This window comes from Hylobates moloch, unplaced genomic scaffold (assembly GCF_009828535.3).
Source record: "Hylobates moloch isolate HMO894 unplaced genomic scaffold, HMol_V3 SCAFFOLD_2, whole genome shotgun sequence".
NCBI classification, from domain to species: domain Eukaryota; kingdom Metazoa; phylum Chordata; class Mammalia; order Primates; family Hylobatidae; genus Hylobates; species Hylobates moloch.
Window position 1 is genome coordinate 102,279,723 of NW_026652277.1, and position 20,443 is coordinate 102,300,165.

The following is a 20,443-nucleotide window of genomic DNA, read 5'->3' on the forward strand; positions in this document are numbered from 1 at the left end:
CCTTTGGAGCAAAAGACATGTACACTTTGATTATTAGTGTGTGTGTGCTCTAAACCCTGTTTTCAGTGCAATCACTTATAGCAATTCACACAAGAAGAAAGAACATTCATCTTCTCTTCTTTCTGATGGAAGAAGAAGAGTTTTATTATGCTCTGTGTTTCCATGGAAAGTCAAGACTACCATTTATATGCTTTATGCTTCCAATTCTTATGCCTTTCTCCCTCCCTATTGGCCCATTAAATTCTCCAAGATGGAAAAAAGTAGGTTATAGCTGACTTTCTACGGGTAATGCAAGAAATTGTTTCGACTGCCAGGTTTGCAGAGTATATATGTGAAAAGATAAGCGTGGCCTCTACTACAGCTTGAATGTGTTCCCTCCAAAACTCATGCTGAAATTTGACCCCCAATTTAGCAATGCTGGGAGGTGGGACAAAGTAGAAGGTATTTGGATCTTGGGGACACCATCCTAATGAATAGATTGCTGCCATTTCAAGAGAGTGGGTAACGTCTCATCCTCTCGGGAATACATTAGTTCCTGAATTGTTGGAAAGCAAGCCAAGTCTCTCCTACATATCTCTTTGACCAAGCCTGCTCACTTTCCACTTCACCATGTTAGCAGGCAACACATGGCCCTCACCAGAAGCCAAGTAGATGATGGAGCTATGCTCTTGGACTTTCTATTCACCAGACATACCTCTTTCTGATAAATTATCCAATTTCCAATAGTCTGTTATAGAAACACTAAGTGGACTGAGACAGCTACAGTGTAGAACAATACAGATGTCCACATGTAGAAAAGTATAAAGAAATACTCCTTATATTCACATGTACCAGAATTGGGTTCTTGTAATAGAAAAAGCGTCTTAAAAGATGCCATTTTATTAAGTAACTATAAATTTCTGAAGGGAAGAATTCCACGCAACTATCACAACTATATGATTAAAGTGGTTACTCAGAAAGGCTGTGGCCATGAGCAGCTGGGACACAGTGTGGGAGCACAAGAAAGCCACTACAGTGTGACCTATTCCCAGAGGCTAGAAGTACATCAACACTCAATATTAAAGTCAGCTGTGAATCAGAAACCAGTCTGGCAGAGAGAAACCATGGTGATACAAAATAATTAAGCAAAGTGAGATTTCAAAACTTCAGATAGATAATCAATGGCCAGCATATTTACAAGACCCAAAGAGATAAGGCAAAGTAGGCAGGAAACCAAATATGAAAAACTTTATAAAGGATGCAACTCTTGAAATTGTCAAAGGAACTGTTTTGTCCTTCACGCAAAAGTCGAAACAAATTTCCAGACATGGTTAACCTTAGAGAGTCAAGTAGAAGTCTATAAGTAGAATGATTACAACAAAATCAAACAAAACAAGCCAACAAAAAGAAGCCCTGGCATTTATTGAATGCCTATTATATGCCAGTCATAGTTCTAACTGCTTTAAATTTATAATTTGTCTATTGAATCTTGGGATATAATAAGAAGGTAACTTCATTTGTTATTCCCTCTCTCTGTGAAATGTACTCAGTGGGGTATTCTTTCCTTCTGTCTGGACGAAAACTCCTGTCTGTAGGCCCTATGAATTCTCCATCACTGGTAATGGAAAGTCATGCTATCTCTTTACATTATAAACACATTCTCAGTTTAGTAAATTAAAAGTCCCCTGCTTCCATTGAATAATCAAATTCCTCAACTTGATTGAGGAAGAAAATGGTGCAGAAAGGTAAGGAGGGCAGAAAGATTCTCACATCTCATAAAATAATGTCCTCCTCTCTGTGCCTGGCAGGGTCCCCTAACTTACCTTTCTCCCATAGGGGTGCTCTTGGTCACTCCCTCAAAACTTCCTGGTTTCCAGGATAATGAACTCTATAGGGTCACTTTCTCTACTCAGCTCCTGGAAATCCTATGTTCCATATTCAGCTTCTCCCATATTAAGGCCTCATGGTCCTCCAAGCCACCCCTTTGGATGCATCTATAAGCACACATCTAGTCTAATCTGGTCCATAGTTAACATCCATGTATTTGTTTCTACAACAAGCTTAATAAGTGCAGGAGTGTAGGGCAAAGCGAAGGAGCTCTATTTGACTTCACTCTGCCACAGAAATTTACCATATTTCCACTTGGGTAGGAATTAGATAGCAGCCTCCTGCATCCCTCAAGCTAGAGTACACATAGCAAGCCCTCTAACTGATGTGACAGAAGCCCTCTCCCCTGACCCTGGGGGAAATATGAAGACATCCTCACTCTTATGCTTTGGCATGGTGGTAAAAGAAAAATAAAGAATAGCAGCTATTCTCTTCAAGAGATTCTATTTACAAATCTAAACTCCAAGAAATTTGACTCTTTTATACCAGCAATGTGTCATCATGTAACCTACTTTGAAATTTCTACAGAATGGGCTATCTTACAAAACCACTTTGGCATTTATTTTCTTTTGGTATCTCAGTTGAAATTTCCAATTTGACATCCTTCTACATGGTTATTACTTTATTTGCTTTTCATATAAACTCTGTCCTGTGAGTGCTTTTATGTTCATTTAGAGATAAAGAAACTAAAGTTAAGTAACTTGCACAGGCATAATTTGTAAAATACCCAAAGGCTTTCAGCTCCAGGATGCAGTACAGATTGTAACTCTGGTTATATAGAGTTACTGAGTGGAAGTTGTCAAGTAGTAAGTAGTAGGGCACTCTGTATCCAAAGCCTGTGTGCTTCACATATATCATATTATATCATCTCTCAAATAGTGAAATGAAAGACAAAATTGGGGAGTAAAAGTATAAGTGTCTTCCCTGATGTCATTTTTTTCAAAAACGAGCCATATTACATCACTCTTAGCATTGACCAAGGCACTGGCCATTTTAAGAACAGTGGGTGAGACCTAGAGGAGAGTTGACATCCCTTGTGCTGTCAAATAATAGGTTACGGAAGTGAATATTGGCCAACTAAGTTTAAGGATTGTTATACCAGCAGCTATACTTACTCTATTGCCTAATGTTATTATTATCATTTTTTAATTCTGGCATTTTATTTTATTATTTCAATAGGTTTTGGGGTAGCAGGTGGTGTTTGGTTACATTAATAAGTTCTTTAGTGGTGATTTCCGGGATTTTGGTGAGCTCATCACCCAAGCAGTGTACACAGTACTCAATGTGTGGTCCTTTATACCTCACCCCTCCTCCTACCCTTTCTCCCAAGTCCCCAAAGTCCATTGTATCGTTCTTATGCATTTGCATCCTCATAGCTTATTTCCCACTTATGAGTGAGAGCATGCAATGTTTGGTTTTCTGTTCCTGATTTACTTCGCTTAGAATAATGGTCTCCAATTCTATCCAGGTTGCTGCAAATGCCATTATTTCATTCCTTTTTATGGCTGAATAGTATTCCATGCTATATATGCACCACATTTTCCTTATCCACTCATTGATTCTTGGGCATTTAGGCTGGTTTCATGTTTTTGCAACTGTGATTGTGCTGCTATAAACATGCATGTGCAAGTATCTTTTTCATATAATGACTTCTTTTCTTCTGGGTAGATACCCAGGATTGGGATTGCTGATCAAATGGTAGATCTACTTTTAGTTCTTTAAGGAATTTCCACACTGTTTTCCATAGTGGTTATACTAGTTTACATTCCCACCAACAGTGTAAAAGTGTTCCCTTTTTACCACACCCATGCCATCTATTATTTTTTGATTTTTTAATTATGGCCATTTTTGTGGGAGTAAGGTGGTATTGCATTGTGGTTTTGATTTGCATTCCCTTGAAAAATAGTGATGTTGATCTTTTTTTCATATGTTTGTTGGCTATTTATGTATCCTCTTTTGAGAATTGTCTAATCATATCTTTAGCCCATTTTTTTAAGAGTTTTTTATTTTTTCTTGCTGATTTGTTTGAGTTCTTTGTACATTCTGACTATTAGTCCTTTGTTGGATGTAGAGATTGTAAATATTTTCTCCCACTCTGTGGGTTGTCTGTTTACTCTCCTGATTATTTCTTTTGTTGTGCAGAAGCTTTTTAGGTTAACTAAGTCCCATCTATTTATCTTTGTTTTTGTTGTGCTTGCTTTTGGGTTCTCTTTTTTTAATCTGCAACTGTTCATTTATTCTTTTCACCCTTTTTAAGTAAAATTGCTTACCTAGCTTTTGACCATAGCACTTTTCTGTTTGAACTCCTCCTAGTTAAAACTTTACTGATAGTCAATAAATAACCCAGTACTGGCTCTGTAAGAACCAACATATAACCATTTCTAATCAGCTTGTGTCTGCCAGCCCCAGAAACTATAGTGAATTAATAACCATCCAGGTCCCAGCTAATTATGGATTATTACATCTTCCAGTTATGAACATCAGTAGAAGCAGGAAATTTTTCTAAATGAAAAAGTCATATTCTTTCCAAATGTGCACCTGGATTTGAATGAGCAAATCAAGCAATAAAGTAAATTGGATAGGCCGGGTGCGGTGGCTCATGCTTGTAATCCCAGCACTTTGGGAGGCTGAGGCAGGTGGATCACGAGGTCAGGAGATCGAGACCACGGTGAAACCCCATCTCTACTAAAAATACAAAAAAAATTAGCCAGGCGTAGTGGCGGGCACCTATAGTCCCAGCTACTCAGAGAGACTGAGGCAGGAGAATGGCATGAACCCGGGAGGTGGAGCTTGCAGTGAGCCGAGATTGCGCCACTGCACTCCAGCCTGGGCGACAGAGCGAGACTCCGTCTCAAAAAAAAATAAAATAAATAAAATAAATTGGATAAAAGCTTATGATGGATATTTTGGGATACACTTTATTGAAACATTGCTTTGACATTAATTACTGTTAGGAATCTCAATCATATTTTTATACTTTCAAAAAATATTTTTTAGTCTTTCATATTAACAGTAATAAAATGTCAAATATTTTATATATCATTTAGGAAAACAGACCTATTTCCATAATATTGTTTACAAATTATGTTACCAAAATTGAAAATTATCTTGCATATTATATTCTAAACCATCAATATTATAATACAACCAATTTTTTTTAATGCATGTAATGGTGATTTTACTTGCATCCCACAAAAACATCTCAAATAGTTCACCAATGGTAAGTTCAATTATATTTAAGATTGTGATACAATTCATCACATTCTAATTGATTATTGCCAAGTCTATTATTAATATGGTAATTTGCTCCTGGTGCAAATATCCATTGTCAGATCACACAGGTTAAAAGAAAAAGGTTAATATATTATGAAACCTTGTTTGGAGGTTCTAGCAGGGGAGTGCAGCTACTCCTATACCCTTGAACCTTGACCAAAGACCAAAGACCGAAGACCAGATGGTTGTCCTCTTTGAGCATGCAGTGTAGCAGGGCCAGTCTTAGACAAGACCTCTCAGACACTGGTTTTAGGAAGAAATAGGCTTTAATCAGCTGGGAGCATCAGTAGACTCTCGTCTCAAGATCCTAGCTCCTTGAAGTTAAGATCCCTCTCCCTTTTAAGGGCTTACAACTCTAAGGGGTCCAAGTGAAAGGGTTGTGATACATTGTGCAAGTGGGGGCTACATGACTGGGGCTGCATGCATCGGTGATCAGAACAGAACAGAACCAAACAGGGTGTTACACAATGCTTCCTCACACAATGTCTGGAATCTATAGATAACACAGGCGATTAGGTCAGGGGTCAATCTTTAACTACGAGGCCTGGGGTGTGGCACCAGGCTGTCTGACTATTGAATTTCACTTCTGCCTTTTCTTCAACTCCTACTTTCTCTTTCCTTTGAGGCAGAATAGGCAGAAGACAATATGAGAGGTTGTCTCCCCGCTTAGCAGCTTTGGGAACAATGTATATGGAGCAGTGAGGGAGCAAGGGGACACCTGCCTAGCCAGCCAGATTAGCCAAATCAACCCTGGCGATCACAGCCAGATCACCCTCACATCCAAACAGGCTACTATATTAATGTATTAGATGTACTAAGGCTTGGCTTCATAGATTAAAGAAGAAAAGATGAAGAAAGAAAGAGGTAGAAAAAGAGAAACGGAAAGAGAGAGTATTGTGTTAGGGAGGAGCAGGGAAGAGAAGGAGGAAGAAGAAGAAAGGGGAAAGGAGGGAGAGAAAGAAAAAAAATCCTTTTTATTTGTTTGTTTGTTTTGTTTTAAGACAAGGTCTCTCTTTGTTGCCCAAGCTAGAGTGCAGTGGCATGAACACCTCTTACTGCAGGCTCAAACTCCCAGGCTCAAGTGATCCTTCTGCCTCAGCCTCCAGAGTAGCTGAGACCACAGGTGCACACCACCATGCTTGGCTAATTTTTATTTTTATTTGTTTTTGTAGAGACAGGGTCTCGCCTTGTTGCTGTGGCTGGTCTCAAACGAATAGGCTGAAGCAATACTGCTTCAACCACCTAAACAGTCTAAGATGTATTTTACATTTATCTTTGTGACCAAGACAGCCTTAATGTTCCCCCTCACCTTGACTAAACTTTAGATCTAGGACCTTCTTGACTATAGGCCCTTGGCCTCCCTTTTCTTAGGACATTTACTTTAGAAAACTTGCAGCTGTAAATTCTTTTTTTTCCCCCTTTGAGATATAAATCTTCCAGTACCCAGAAATATCTTTCTCAAGAACATGAGATCCATCCTTTTGAAATGTAATCATTGAAACAGATAGCATCCTTGTCTCTCAGTCTGTATGGCAGAGTAGAAACTAATTTCAATAAGAGATAACTAGCAAACACAGATGGCTAAATCACATTCACCAGCCTTCTCCCTGAAGCCCTCTAGTAATGTCCCATTAGCTCATTCCAGCATTTAAAAATCTTGCTGACTTTTGTTTCAGTAGAGTTGGGTTCAGTCTTTCTTCCCTATTGCATTAGTCTTAAAGAAAGTCTTTCTTGACTGTTTTGGTTTGAGCTGGTTTGATGTAATTTTTCTTTTACATTGCCATTACTCTTAGTTTAGGACATCTTTGATGCATACTCTAAGAAGTGAGTGTCAGCACCCATTTACTTCCCTTGGAGCTGTGGCTCTTAGATCCCTGAATAAATTACTGGAAACATAGCTTGGCTCAAAAAAAGGAGAACGTTTTTTAAAAAGTCATTGAAACCACCTTTGCACAATTTATAACTGAGGAAATTATGACAGTGAAAGAGATCGGACCTAACATATTCCATCTTTCTTCTAAACTTTAAGCTCTCCTTTTTCATTCCTGGGCATAGGTCAAACTAACCTTGGGAAGGTATTCATTATGTGTGGTGATTACATTATGATTACATAATAATTATGTTTATGGGGTACATGTGATATTTTGATACAAGAAAGAATGTGTAATGATCAAAGCAGGGTAATTGGGATATCCAACACTTTAAACATTAATAATTTGTGTTGGGAACATTCCAAATGCATTCCTCCAGTTATTTTAAAATGCACTATGCATTATTGTTAACTATAATCATCCCTATTGTGCTACAGAACACTAGTTCTCACTCCTACTATCTAACTGTAATTTTTTTTTTTTTTTTTTTTTTTTTTGAGACGGAGTCTCGCTCTGTCGCCCAGGCTGGAGGGCAGTGGCGCAATCTCGGCTCACTGCAAGCTCCGCCTCCCGGGTTCACACTATTCTCCTGCCTCAGCCTCTCCGAGTAGCTGGGACTACAGGCGCCCGCCACCACGCCCGGCTAATTTTTTGTATTTTTAGTAGAGACGGGGTTTCACCGTGGTCTCGATCTCCTGACCTCGTGATCCGCCCGCCTCGGCCTCCCAAAGTGCTGGGATTACAAGCGTGAGCCACCGCGCCCGGCCTCTAACTGTAATTTTTGTACACATTAGCCAACCTCTCTTTATCCTCGCCTCCCCACTACACTTCTCAGCCTCTGGTAACCATCATTCTATTCTCACCTCCATGAGATCAAGTTTTTTAGCTCCCACATGTTAGTGAGAACATGAGATATTTATCTTTCTATATCTGGCTTATTTTACAATGAAACATCCTTCAGTTCCATCCATGGCATTGAGAATGACTGGATTTTCTTTTTTTATATGGCTGCATAATATTCCATTGCATACACACACATGCACACACACACACCACATTTTCTTTACCCATACATCTGTTGATGGACACAGATTTATTTCAAATATTTTAGCTGTTGTGAATAGTGCTGCAATAAACATGAGAGTGTAGATATCTCTTCAATATACTGATTTCCTTCCTTTTGGATATATACCCAGCACTGAGATTTCTGAATCATAAAATAGTTCTATTTTTAGTTTTCTGAGGAAACTTCATACTGTTTTCTTTGAATCTTCATACTGTTTTCCCTGTGTTATAAAAATGTGTATAAACATTTTATACAATAGTCTCCCACATTTATATTCCAACCACCAGCGTACGAGCATTCTCCTTTCTTTACATCCTCACCAACATTTATTATTTTTTGATAAAGGGCATCTTAACTGGGGTGAAATAATATCTCATTGTGGATTGATTTGCATTTCTCTGATTATTAGTGATGTTGAGCATTTTTGCATATTCCTGTTGGCTATTTGTATGTGTTCTTTTGAAAAGCATCTATTTAGACCTTTTGCCCATTTACAAATTAAATTATTTGTTTTTTTGCTATTGAGTTGTTTGAGTTCCTTTTATATCCTGGTTTTTATCCCTTGTCAGTTGAATACTTTCCAAATATTTTCTTTCATTTTGTAGGTTGTCTTTCCAGTTTGTTGATTGTTTCCTTCGTTGTGCAGAAGCTTCATAGCTTGATGTAACCCCGTTTGTCCATTTTTGCTTTGATTGCCTGTGCTTTTGCTGTCTTGCTCAAAAATCATTTGCCACATCAATGTCCTAAGCACTTCCCCAATGTTTTCTTCTCATAGTTTCATAGTTTCAGGTTTTACATTTAAGTCTTTAATCTATTTTATTTTCTATTTGTGTATGGTGAGACATAGGGGTCTAGTTTCATTCTTCTGAATTTGGATATCCAGCTTTCCTAGCACCATTTGTTGAAAAGACTGTCCTTTCCCTTAATGTGTGTTCTTGGCACCTTTGTTGAAAATGAATTTACTGTATATCTGTCAATTTATTTCTGGGTTTGATTGTAAATGTGTAAATTTATTTCTTTATTCTGTTACATTGGTCTGTATGTCTGTTTTAATGCCAGCACCATGCTATTTTGGTTACTAAGCTCTGTAGTGTAATTTGAAGTCAGGTAACATGATATTTCCATCTTTGTTCTTTTTGCTGAGGATTGCTTTGGCCATTAAGAATGCGACCTTTTTTGTCTACATAATATTTATGAGAGACAAGCCTGACCTAGAAAGGGAAAATGTCAGGGCCAATTGAGAGCCACTATTCAATACTGAAACATTTTATACTATAATGCCCTATCTGCAGCTCCACAGCCTCCCCTTTTCTTAATAAACAGAGCAACAGAGGCAGGAGTGGGCGTTTCTTGCTTATGTCTTGTAGTTCTGTTTTTCCATTCTCTCGGATATTGATACTATCCTCAACTTTACATTTATGCTTTGGAAGATACCAGATCACCTTCATTTTATATAAAGGAGGGAGGTACTCACCAGAGAACCATAAAATGCTATAGACAAACAATGACTTACGACAACAAAAGAAGCAAAAGGAAAGCTATTATGTAAATGTGGGCCATGTAAACCTGGCCCCACCTGGAGGAACTAACATAAATCATTATTTTAAAAACCAAGAAAAGTTGAAAAATTATTTCTGGATTTCTGCCCAGTTTGTTCTAATTCTGTTTGAATATTAAGGTTTTTGAAGGACAGAAACATTACCTTCTACTACCTTTATAGTATTCAGAACACTTCATGAAAGCAGTGGTAGATGCTTAATAAAATACCCATTAAATTGGACTTAAATGAATTGCCATGCTTATTAAAGCTGGAGAGAAGAAGTAGCTCATTAGTGCTTTTTAAGATTTTGAGAAAAATTTGTTTTGTGTGTGTCTGAGGTATTTAACAGAGACAACTACTTGTTTTCTCCAAACTGACGATCTTGTGGCAGTAATCACAGAGATACAGAAAACCCTTCTTGACCAGAATATGATGAGTATTACATGAAAACTAAGATGGACTACTGGCACTAATAAACTGTCCAAGGTCATAAGCGGACTCACATTCCTCTATTGCTGCATGTTTTAAAACTTTAACTTGTATAGTGGAGAAGCAAACTTTATTTAAGTGCAAATGACCTTCAAAACACTTTTTCACACACTGCAGTGAGCTTTTTTGTTTAACTATCTTATCCTCTCTTAGGCTCTAACAGTCGCTGTATAATGTATTTTCTATGACTAGATCTCAACAATAATATCTTCAGAATATATCTTAATGACTACATATTTTGTATGAAAAGTACAACTACAAGACTGATTAAAAGGATGACTTTCAGGAGGTAAAAAGGGCTGTGACTAAAATTGCCCTTGATTCCTATAAATCCATATTCTATCGACTGTGACTCTTATTTGTAATGCCTGTACCTTGTTTCTATTCATTAATAAGTTAAATTGTTCCTATCAATATTACCATTAGTAGAGTAAAGGTCAGCAATCAGTTAAAATTCAACCCAAGATTAGGAATTAATATTTACCTCTTAAAACAGAAATGTCTGTGAGGCAATAATTAGAGAACTTTAGAAGTTATTCTTTTTATACCTAAAATTAAGGAGGTTGAAAAATACCTTCTAATGCAGGAGTATAGATAAGATGTGATTTCATAGATGGCATTTCCAAATACATTCTTACTGAAAGCAGAACTTCCCAAGGACCTCATATTTGCATACTAGTAGCAGGGAAATTGACATGGCAAAAGCAATAAAATGCAGTTGAGAACGTGGTATTTTTAAGACTTGATTTTGAGCAATTTCGGACCAAACCTGAAAACACTAAATACTTATTAGTGTTGATACCAGAAAGTCTTGAAGAAACTGGTAGAGGAGAAAGATAACTGGGGAACCAGTGTTAGGGAAATATAATTAAAAACAATATCTTCTCCTAACTTGGAAATCTTCTTGACAAAGGTGGTGATAGGAAGCACTCTTATTATTGAATAAGCATTAAGCCAGTATGTGCTGCACAGGTAATCCACTAAAATGCATAGAAGGAACTCTTTCCCTTTGAAATAGCCAAACAGATATAACACATTATATACATGTTTTTAAAATAGATAACAACTCATCCTCATGTAAGAGGACTTGACAGCATTTGTCAAAAATAATTTATAAAAACTTTAACATATAATTGGAGTAACCATCTGTGTTAGCTATTTGGCTTTATCCAGAGGAAAAACAAACTTCACATACTTTCATTACAGGAGATAGTTTTGTGTTTTGGACCAAGTTACCCTCAAAGTTAGGTTTCTGCTCTCCCACAGTGATTGGGAGATGGGGGTTCTATCTTCCTTGATGTTTACATTTCAAATAATTGACTCTGAGGTCCCTAAGAAAGACATTTCTAGGCCATAGTACTGACAAAAGGCCTATCTGGTTTCCTAAAGGATTTATATACATTTCAAAGAGATAAAAAAGTACTCACAAAGTTTTAAAAACTCCAAGAAAAAGGGGGAAAGGAAAACCTCTTCCCTTTTCAACATGGAGAATTCACCCTCTTATTTTTAATATGTATTAGTCTTTCTACTAGAAGCATATCCATGAAACCAGCCAACAGTTGAGAACCACCCTGTGAGAAGATCCCTAAAGGATCATAACAGAGATATTCCCTTGGAAACTCTTGGCTGTATAACTTACCAAAGTCCAAATTAGATAAAATTGAGTTCCCTCCCTGATTTTGCCTCTCAGGCTAGAGTAGTCTCTGATCTTGCATGAAGTTAGGATAAACTCGTCACATCTTCACAGACTGTCGATTTTACTAGATGACTTGAGAAAAGTTTTGAATTTTTACAATATTTTTGCCCTACATATATGCAAGAAAAATTAACTGAATATATGACATCAAATTATGTTGTCAGAATTTTATGTCATTATGAGGTAAACAGTCTGAAAATTTCCCTAGAGTTGGTTAAACATGGTCCTTTGGCCATTTTTTTTGGTTTATAGTGATTATATCTGTGAAGATATATGTGAAGCAGCCAAGAAATAACTGGAAGTATTGTTTTGGCAAAAGAAGTGACTGCAAAGACTAAAATAAATACCTAACTCTTCAATACTCAGACACTGAAGAACATGTACTAGCATCAACACCATCCAGGAAAACATGATCTCACCAAATGAACTTAATAAAGCATGAGAGACAATCCAAGACAGACAGAGATAAGTGACCTTTCAGAAAGAGAATTCAAAATAGCTATGTTAAGAAAACTTAATGAAATCCGAGATACCATAGAGAAGGAATTCCGAATTCTATCAGAGAAATGTAACAAAGAGATTGAAAACACTAAAAAGAATCAAGCAGAAATTCTGGAGCTGAAAAATGCAGTTGGAATACTGAAGAATGCATCAGAGTCCTTTAACAGCAGAATGACTCAAAAAGAAGAAAGAATTAGTGAGCTTAAGAACAGGATATTTGAAAATAACACAGTCAGAGGAAATTAAAGTTTAAAAAATGAAAAAGAATGAAGCATGCCTACAAGATATAGAAAATAGCCTCAAAGGATTAAACCTAAGAGTTGTTGGACTTAAGGAGGAGGTAGAGAGATAGGGGTAGAATGTTTATTCAAAAGGATAACAGCAGAACTTCTCAAACCTAGAAGAAGATATCAATATTCCAGTACAAGGAAGTTGATTGGACACCAATTAGACTACACCCAAAGAAGACTATTTCAAGGCATTTAATTATTAATCTTCCAAAGGTCAAAGTTAAAGAAAGGATTGTTGATTTTTTAACAAGAGTAAAAAAACAAATAACATATAATGGCGCTCCAATATGTCTAACAGCAAACTTTTCAGTGGGAACTTTTCAGGCTATGAAATTGTGGCATGACATATTTAAAATGCTGAAGGAAAAACCTTACCCTAAAATAGCCTATTTAATCAAAACATACTTCGAACATGAACGAGAAATAAAGATTTGCCCAGACAAACAAAAGCTGAGAGATTTTATTAATACCACATATGTCCTTCAAGAAATGCTAAATGGAGTTATTCAATCTGAAAAAAAAGTATATTAATGAGCAATAAGAAATCATCTGAAAATATAAAATTCACTGTTAACTCTAAACACAGAAAAACAAAGAATGTTATAACATTGAAATTGTGGTATGTAAACTGCTTATATGTTATGCAGAAAGACTAAAAGATGAACGAATAAAAAATAATAACTACAACAACTTTTCAAGACATAATACAATCAGATATGAATAGAAACAACAAAAAGTTTAAAAAGTTGGAGTTAAAGTGTAGAGTTTTTATAAGTTGTCTCTGCTTGTTTCTTTGTTTATGCAATCAGTGTTATGTTGTCATGAGTTTAAAATAATGGGTTATAAAATATTATTTGCAAGCTTCATGGTTACTTCAAATGAAAAAAACATCCAATGATACACAAGAAGTAACAAACAAGAAATTAAAACATACCATCAGAGAAAATTACCTTCATCAAAATGAAGACAAGAAAGAAAAGAAGACCACAAAATAACCAGAAAACAAATGACAAAATTGTAGGTTTAGGTCCTACATTATTAATAATAACATTGAATGTAAATAGACTAAACTGTCTGATTAAAAGACATAGACTGGCTGAATAGTAAAAAAAAAAAAAAAAAAAAAAACCCAAACCCACTAATCTGTTGCCTACAAGAAACACACTTCACATATAAAACTATGCATACACTGGTAAGAAAAGGATGGAAAAAAACATTCCATGACATGGAAATCCATAAAGAGCAGGAGTTGCTATATTTATATCAGGCAAAATAGATTTCAAGATAAAAACTTTAGGAAAAGACAAAATAGTTTACTAATAATGATAAAACATCAATTCAGCAAATGGATATAATGCTTGTAAATATATATGCATCCAACACTGCAGCACCTAGATATATAAAACAAATATTATTAGAGCTAGCGAGAGAGAGAGAGACCCCATCAAAATAAGAGCTAGAGACGTCAGCACCCCACTTTCAGCACTGGACAGATCCACCAGACAGAAAGTCAACAAAAACATCACACTTAATCTACACTAAGACCAAATGGACCTAATACATATTTACAAAACGTTTCAACCAATGGCTGCAGAACACATTCCTTTCCTCAGCATATGGCTCATTGTCAACGATAAACCATATGTTAGGCCCCAAAACCAAGCCTTAAAAAATTCAAAAATAATGAAATTCTGTCAAGTAACTTCTCCGACCAAAATAAAATAATACTAGAAATCAGCAATAACAGGAATTTTGGAAACTGTGCAAACACATGGAAATTAAAAATATACTCCTGAATAACCAGTTGGTCAAGGAAGAAATTAAGGAGAACCTTGAAAAATTTCTTGAAATAAATAATAGAAACACAACATACTAAAACCTATGACATAGAGCAAAAACAGGTTTTTGTTTATTTGTTGAGACAGGTTCTTGCTGTCACCTAGGCTGGACTGCAATGGTAAAATCATGGCTCACTGCAGCCTCAACATCCTGGGCTCAAGTTATCCTCCTATCTCAATCTCCCAAGTGGCTGGAATGATAGGCATGCATCACCATGCCCAGCTAAATTTTTTGTAGTTTTTAGAGACAGGGTTTCGTGATGTTGCTCAGGCTGGTATCAAGTTCCTGGGCTTAAGCAATACACCTGTCTCAGCTTCCCAAAGTGTTGGAGTAACAGGTGTGAGCCACTGCACCCAGCCAAGGAAGTTTATGGCTATAAGTACCTTCATCAAAAAAGTAAGGAAACCTCAAATAAACAACATAATGATTCATCTTAAAGACCTAGAAAAGCAAGAACAAATAACACCCAAAAACAATAGAAGAAAATAAATAATAAAGATCAGTGCATAAACAAATAAAATTGAAATAAAGGAAACAACACAAAAGGTCAATGAAACAAAAAGTTGCTTTAAAAAAAAGATTAAAAATTTGATAACCCTTTATTCTGACTAAGAAAGAGAAAAGACCCAAACATATAAGATCAGAAATTAGAAAGGAGACATTACAACTGATACAGCATCAAAGGATCATTAGAGATTACTTGGAGCAACTATATGACAATAAACTGGAAAATCTAGAATAAATGGAAAAATTCTGACACATTCAACCTACCAAGTTTGAACCATGAGGATAGGCAAAACCTGAACAGACCAATAACAAGTAAAGAGATCAAAGTTGTAATAGAAAGTCTCTCAGCAAAGGAAAGCCCAGGACCCAATAGCTTCACTGCTGAATTTTACCAAACATTTAAAGGACAACTAATGCCAATCCTGCTCAAACTATTAAGAAAAATAGAGAAGAGAATACTTCCAAACTCGCTCTATGAGGCCAGTATTATCCTGATATCAAAACCAGACAAAGACACCTCAAAAAAAGAAAACTACAGGCCAATAATCTTGATGAACATTGATGCAAAAATTTTCAACAAAGTACTAGCAAACCAAATTCAACAACACATTAAAAAGATCATTCATCATGACCAAGTGGGATTTATCCCAGGGATGCAAGGATGTTTCAACATATGTAAATCAAACAATGTGATACCTCATGTCAACAGAATGAAGAACAAAAACCATGTGATCATTCAATTGATGCTGAAAAAGCATTTGATAAAATTCAACATCCCTCCATGATAAAAACCCTCAAAAAAACTGAATTTTTAGAAACATACCTCAACACAATAAAAGCCATACACCACAGACCCACAGCTAGTGTTGTACTGAATGAGGAAAAACTGAAAGCCTTTCCTCTAAAATCAGGAACACAAGAATGCCAAATTTCACCACCTTTATCTAATGTAATACTGGAAGTCCTGGCTAGAGCAATCAGAAAAGAGAAAAACAAAGGGCATCCAAATTGTAAAGGAAGAAATAAAATTATCCTGTTTGCAGATGATATGATCTTATATTTGGAAAAACCTAAAATCCCACCAAGAAACTATTAGAACTGATAAACAAATTCAGTAAAGCTTCAGGACACTTAATCAGCATACAGAAACCAATATTATTTCTATATGCCTGCAGTGAACAACTGAAAAAGAAAATTTAAAAGTAATCCTATTTAAAATAGCTATAAACAAAATTAAATCTCTAGAAATTAACTTAACCAAGGAAGTGAAAGATCTCTACAATGACAACTATAAAACATTGATGCAAGAAACTGAAGAAACACAAGGAAATGGAAAGATATTTCCACATTCATGGATTAGAAGAATCAATATTGTTAAAAAGTTTATACTACCCATAACAAACTACAGAACTCAGTGCAATCCCTATCAAAATACCAATGACCTTCACAGAAATAGAAAGAACAATCCTCAAATAAATATGGAACCACCAGACCCAGAACTGTCAAAGCTGTCCTCCGCAAAAAGAACAAAACAAAAAAAAATCACATTACTTGAGTTTAAATTATACTACAGAGCTATAGTAACCCAAACAGCATGGTACTATAATAAAAATAGACACATAGACCAATGAAATATAATAGAGTACCCAGAAACAAATCTGTACATCTACAGTGCACTCATTTTCAACAAAGGCACCAAGAACATACACTGGGGAAAGGACAGTTTCTTATATAAATGGTGCTGGAAAAACTGGATATCCATATACAAAGGGATGGAACTAGAATACTATCTCCTGCCATATACAAAAATCAAATAAAAATGAATTATAGACTTAAATCTAAGACCTCAAGGCTATGAAACTCCTAAAAGAAACATCAGGGAAACTCTCTAGAACATTAGCCATGGCAAAGATTTCTTGAGTAATACTCCCCAAGCACAGGCAACCAAAGCAAAAATGGACAAATGGGATCACATCATGTTAAAAATCTTCTGCACAGCAAAGGAAACAGTCTACAAAATGGACAGACAACCCAAAGAATGGGAGAAAATATTTGCAAACTATCCATCTGAAAAGGGATTAATAAAGTATATAATGACCTCAAAAAAACTCTATAGGAAAAAAATCTCATAATCTGATTTTTTAAATGAGCAAAAGATCTCAATAGACATTTATCAGAAGAAGGCATACAAGTGGAAAACAGATATATGTAGAGGTTCTCATCAATGATCATTAGAAAAATGCAATGAAATATCATCTCATTCCAGTTAAAACAGCTTTTATCCAAAAGATAGGCAATAACAAATGCTGACAAGCATGTGGAGAAAAGCGAACCCTCATACACTAATTGACTAAATGTCAATTAGTACAACCACTATGGAGTACAGTTTGAAGGCTCCTTAAAAACACTAAAAACATAGCTACCATATGATCTTATCCACCAATCCCACTGCTAGATATATACCCCAAAGAAAGGAAATCAGTATATAGAAGAGATATCTACACTCCCCTATTTCTTGAGCACTATTCAAACAGCCAAGATTTGAAAGCAACCTAATTGTCCATCAGCAGATGAATGGATAGCAAACATATGGTACATATACACAATGGAGTACTATTCAGCTGTAAGAAAGCATGAGATCTTGTCATTTGCAATACCATGGATGGAGCTGGAGGTCATTTTGTTAAGTGAAATATGCCAGGCACAGAAACACAAACTTTGCATGTTCTCTTATTTGTGGGAGGTAAAAATTGAAACAATTGAATTCATGGAGACAGTGAGGAGAACGATCATTACCAGAGGCTGGGAAGGGTAGTGGGGCTGTAGGAGTAAGTGTGGATTGTTTGAGGGTACAAAAAAAAGTAGTTGGAAACAATGAATTAGATCTAGTATTTGATAGCACAATGATGTGACTGCAGTCAATAACAATTCAAGTGTACATTTAAAAATAACTTATAGAATATAATTGTATTCTTTGTACTGCAAAGTATAAATGCTTGAAGTGATGGATATGCCATTTTCCTGATATGATTATTATGCATTGTATGCCTGTATCAAAATATCTCATGTTCTCCATAAACATATACACCTAAAAATTAAAATAAATAAATAAAAAGTATAATAAGTTTTAAAAAAGCATTATTCTTACCAAATTAACTAGTAACTTCAGCAGATTTCATAATCAGCACCTTAACTGAGAGCCTTATGGAACCGTTAATCTCACAAGTAAAAGTTGAGGGGTTTTTGTATTTTAAAATCGTTTATAAAAATTTTCAAGAGTTTAAAAATAAAAGGCACTTAGCCTCCAAGCTAAAATAGCAAATAGCAAATAAATAATAAAGGGCAAAGCAATCTTTTGTTTAAAATGCTTATTCCTTTCCCAACTAGGTTTAATTGGGGGAAGTGGTAGGGAAGAGAAATTCTTGAAATCATTCATTTACTTCCTGACTCTCAGGTGTGGTTGAATGAAAGATTTCCTGGGCACTACATTAGATAAGAGGCTCAGTAAGGAGTCCTTTACAAGAATTTGAGTTGGAATGATAGACTGGATTAAGAAAATGTGGCATATATACACCATGGAATACTATGCAGCCATAAAAAATGATGAGTTCATGTCCTTGTAGGGACATGGATGAAGCTGGAAACCATCATTCTCAGCAAACTATCGTAAGGACAAAAAACCAAACACTGCATGTTCTCACTCATAGGTAGGAATTGAACAATGAGAACACGTGGTCACAGGAAGGGGAACATCACACACTGGGGCCTGTTGCAGGGCGGAGGGAGGGGGGAGGGATAGCATTAGGAGATATACCTAATGCTAAATGACGAGTTAATGGGTTCAGCACACCAACATGGCACATGTATACATATGTAACAAACCTGCACGTTGTGCACATGTACCCTAAAACTTAAAGTATAATTAAAAAAAATTAAAGAAAAAATTTGAGTTGGAAGCCGTTCCATGACTAGCTCAATGTTTTTAGGTCTTCAGTGGAGACATAAGTCTGGCTTAAGAAGTGATAATTGGGGCTGGGCATGGTGGCTCATGCCTGTAATCCCAGTACTTTGGGTGGCGAGGTGGGAGGACCACTTGAGGCCAGGAGTTGGAAACCAGCCTGGGCAACAAAGTGAGACCCCATCTTCATAAAAATAAAAATAAAAAAAGAAGTGATAGTTAGGCATGAGGCCATCATCCCCAGTTGCTTCTTCCTTTCCCAAGATAGATTTACTCTTCTTAATTTAAGCCTTGTTCTTGTTATGTGGATCCTCTGCTTCAACATGTGCTTTTGACATGAAATTTTAGGTCATTGTGAAGGAGGGTGGGGGGGAATATGTTAGCTCATAGGTAAAATATGTATCATTTTTAGCTAATCTCTCTGTGTGTGTGTGTGTGTGTATGTCTTTCTCTGCTTGTATACATTTCTAATTTTCACACACATACATCAATTCATGCTCAAAAACAGTATATGTAGCATACTGAATATGTTGAGTGAGAAAAGCAAGGTATGTGATAAACTGAGATCCTCTCTGTTATAGACTGAATGTTTGCATCTGTGTCTCCCTCACCCCGAAATTTACTATGTTGAAGCTGTATTTCCAGAGTGAGTGTATTTGGAGCCTCTAAGGAAGTAATTAACGTTAAATGAGATCATAAGGGTAGTAGGTCTGATGGGATTAGTGGTTTTTTAAGCAGTGACACCAGAGAGCTCTCTTGTGAGTGCCTGCACCAAGGAAAAGCCAGGTAAGCATACAGAGAAGGCAGCCGTCTTCAACCCAAGGGGAGAGGCCTCACCAGAAAGGTGCCACGCTGTTCCCTGATTTTGGACTTCGAGCCCCCAGAACTGTGCAAAAGTAAATTTCTGTTGTTTAAGCCATACAGCTCCTCATATTTTGTAGTAGCAGCCCAAGCTGACTAATACAGTCTCTCTAAATGTTTATTCTTTTGACAAACATGTAAAGATATATGACATTAAACCAAAAATCTTTATCTAGTATTTCTCTCTTTTAATCTGAGGAAGTTGCCAATGACAAGTTTTGACAAAATTTTAAGTATATCAATATTAAGATATCTATTATATTTCAAATTATATATTAATAAGTAGGATGTACATATTTGATCAAATATTAAGTATATTAGAAAATATTTATGAAATAGAACATAAAAAATAACAGAAAATTTTAAGAAAAACAAAACTTTACATAACCGCAGGTTATTGTGCTAGGCCAATTTGTGTTTATGCATTAGGCTCACCTGAGATTATGTCCAGTAAATCCTCACATAATGTCATTGATAGGTTCTTGGAAACTGTGACTTCAAGCAAAATAACATAAGGAAACCAATTTTACTGTAGGCTAATTTAAACAAGAGTTAAGTTTCTATGGCATATTTCTAGCCACAAAAATAGCATCTTCAATTTCTAAAGACACCAAGCACTTCTAATATTAAACTTTGAAATAAATTTGAGCTCTACACACATTTAAGAAAGGTTAATAAAAAACAAG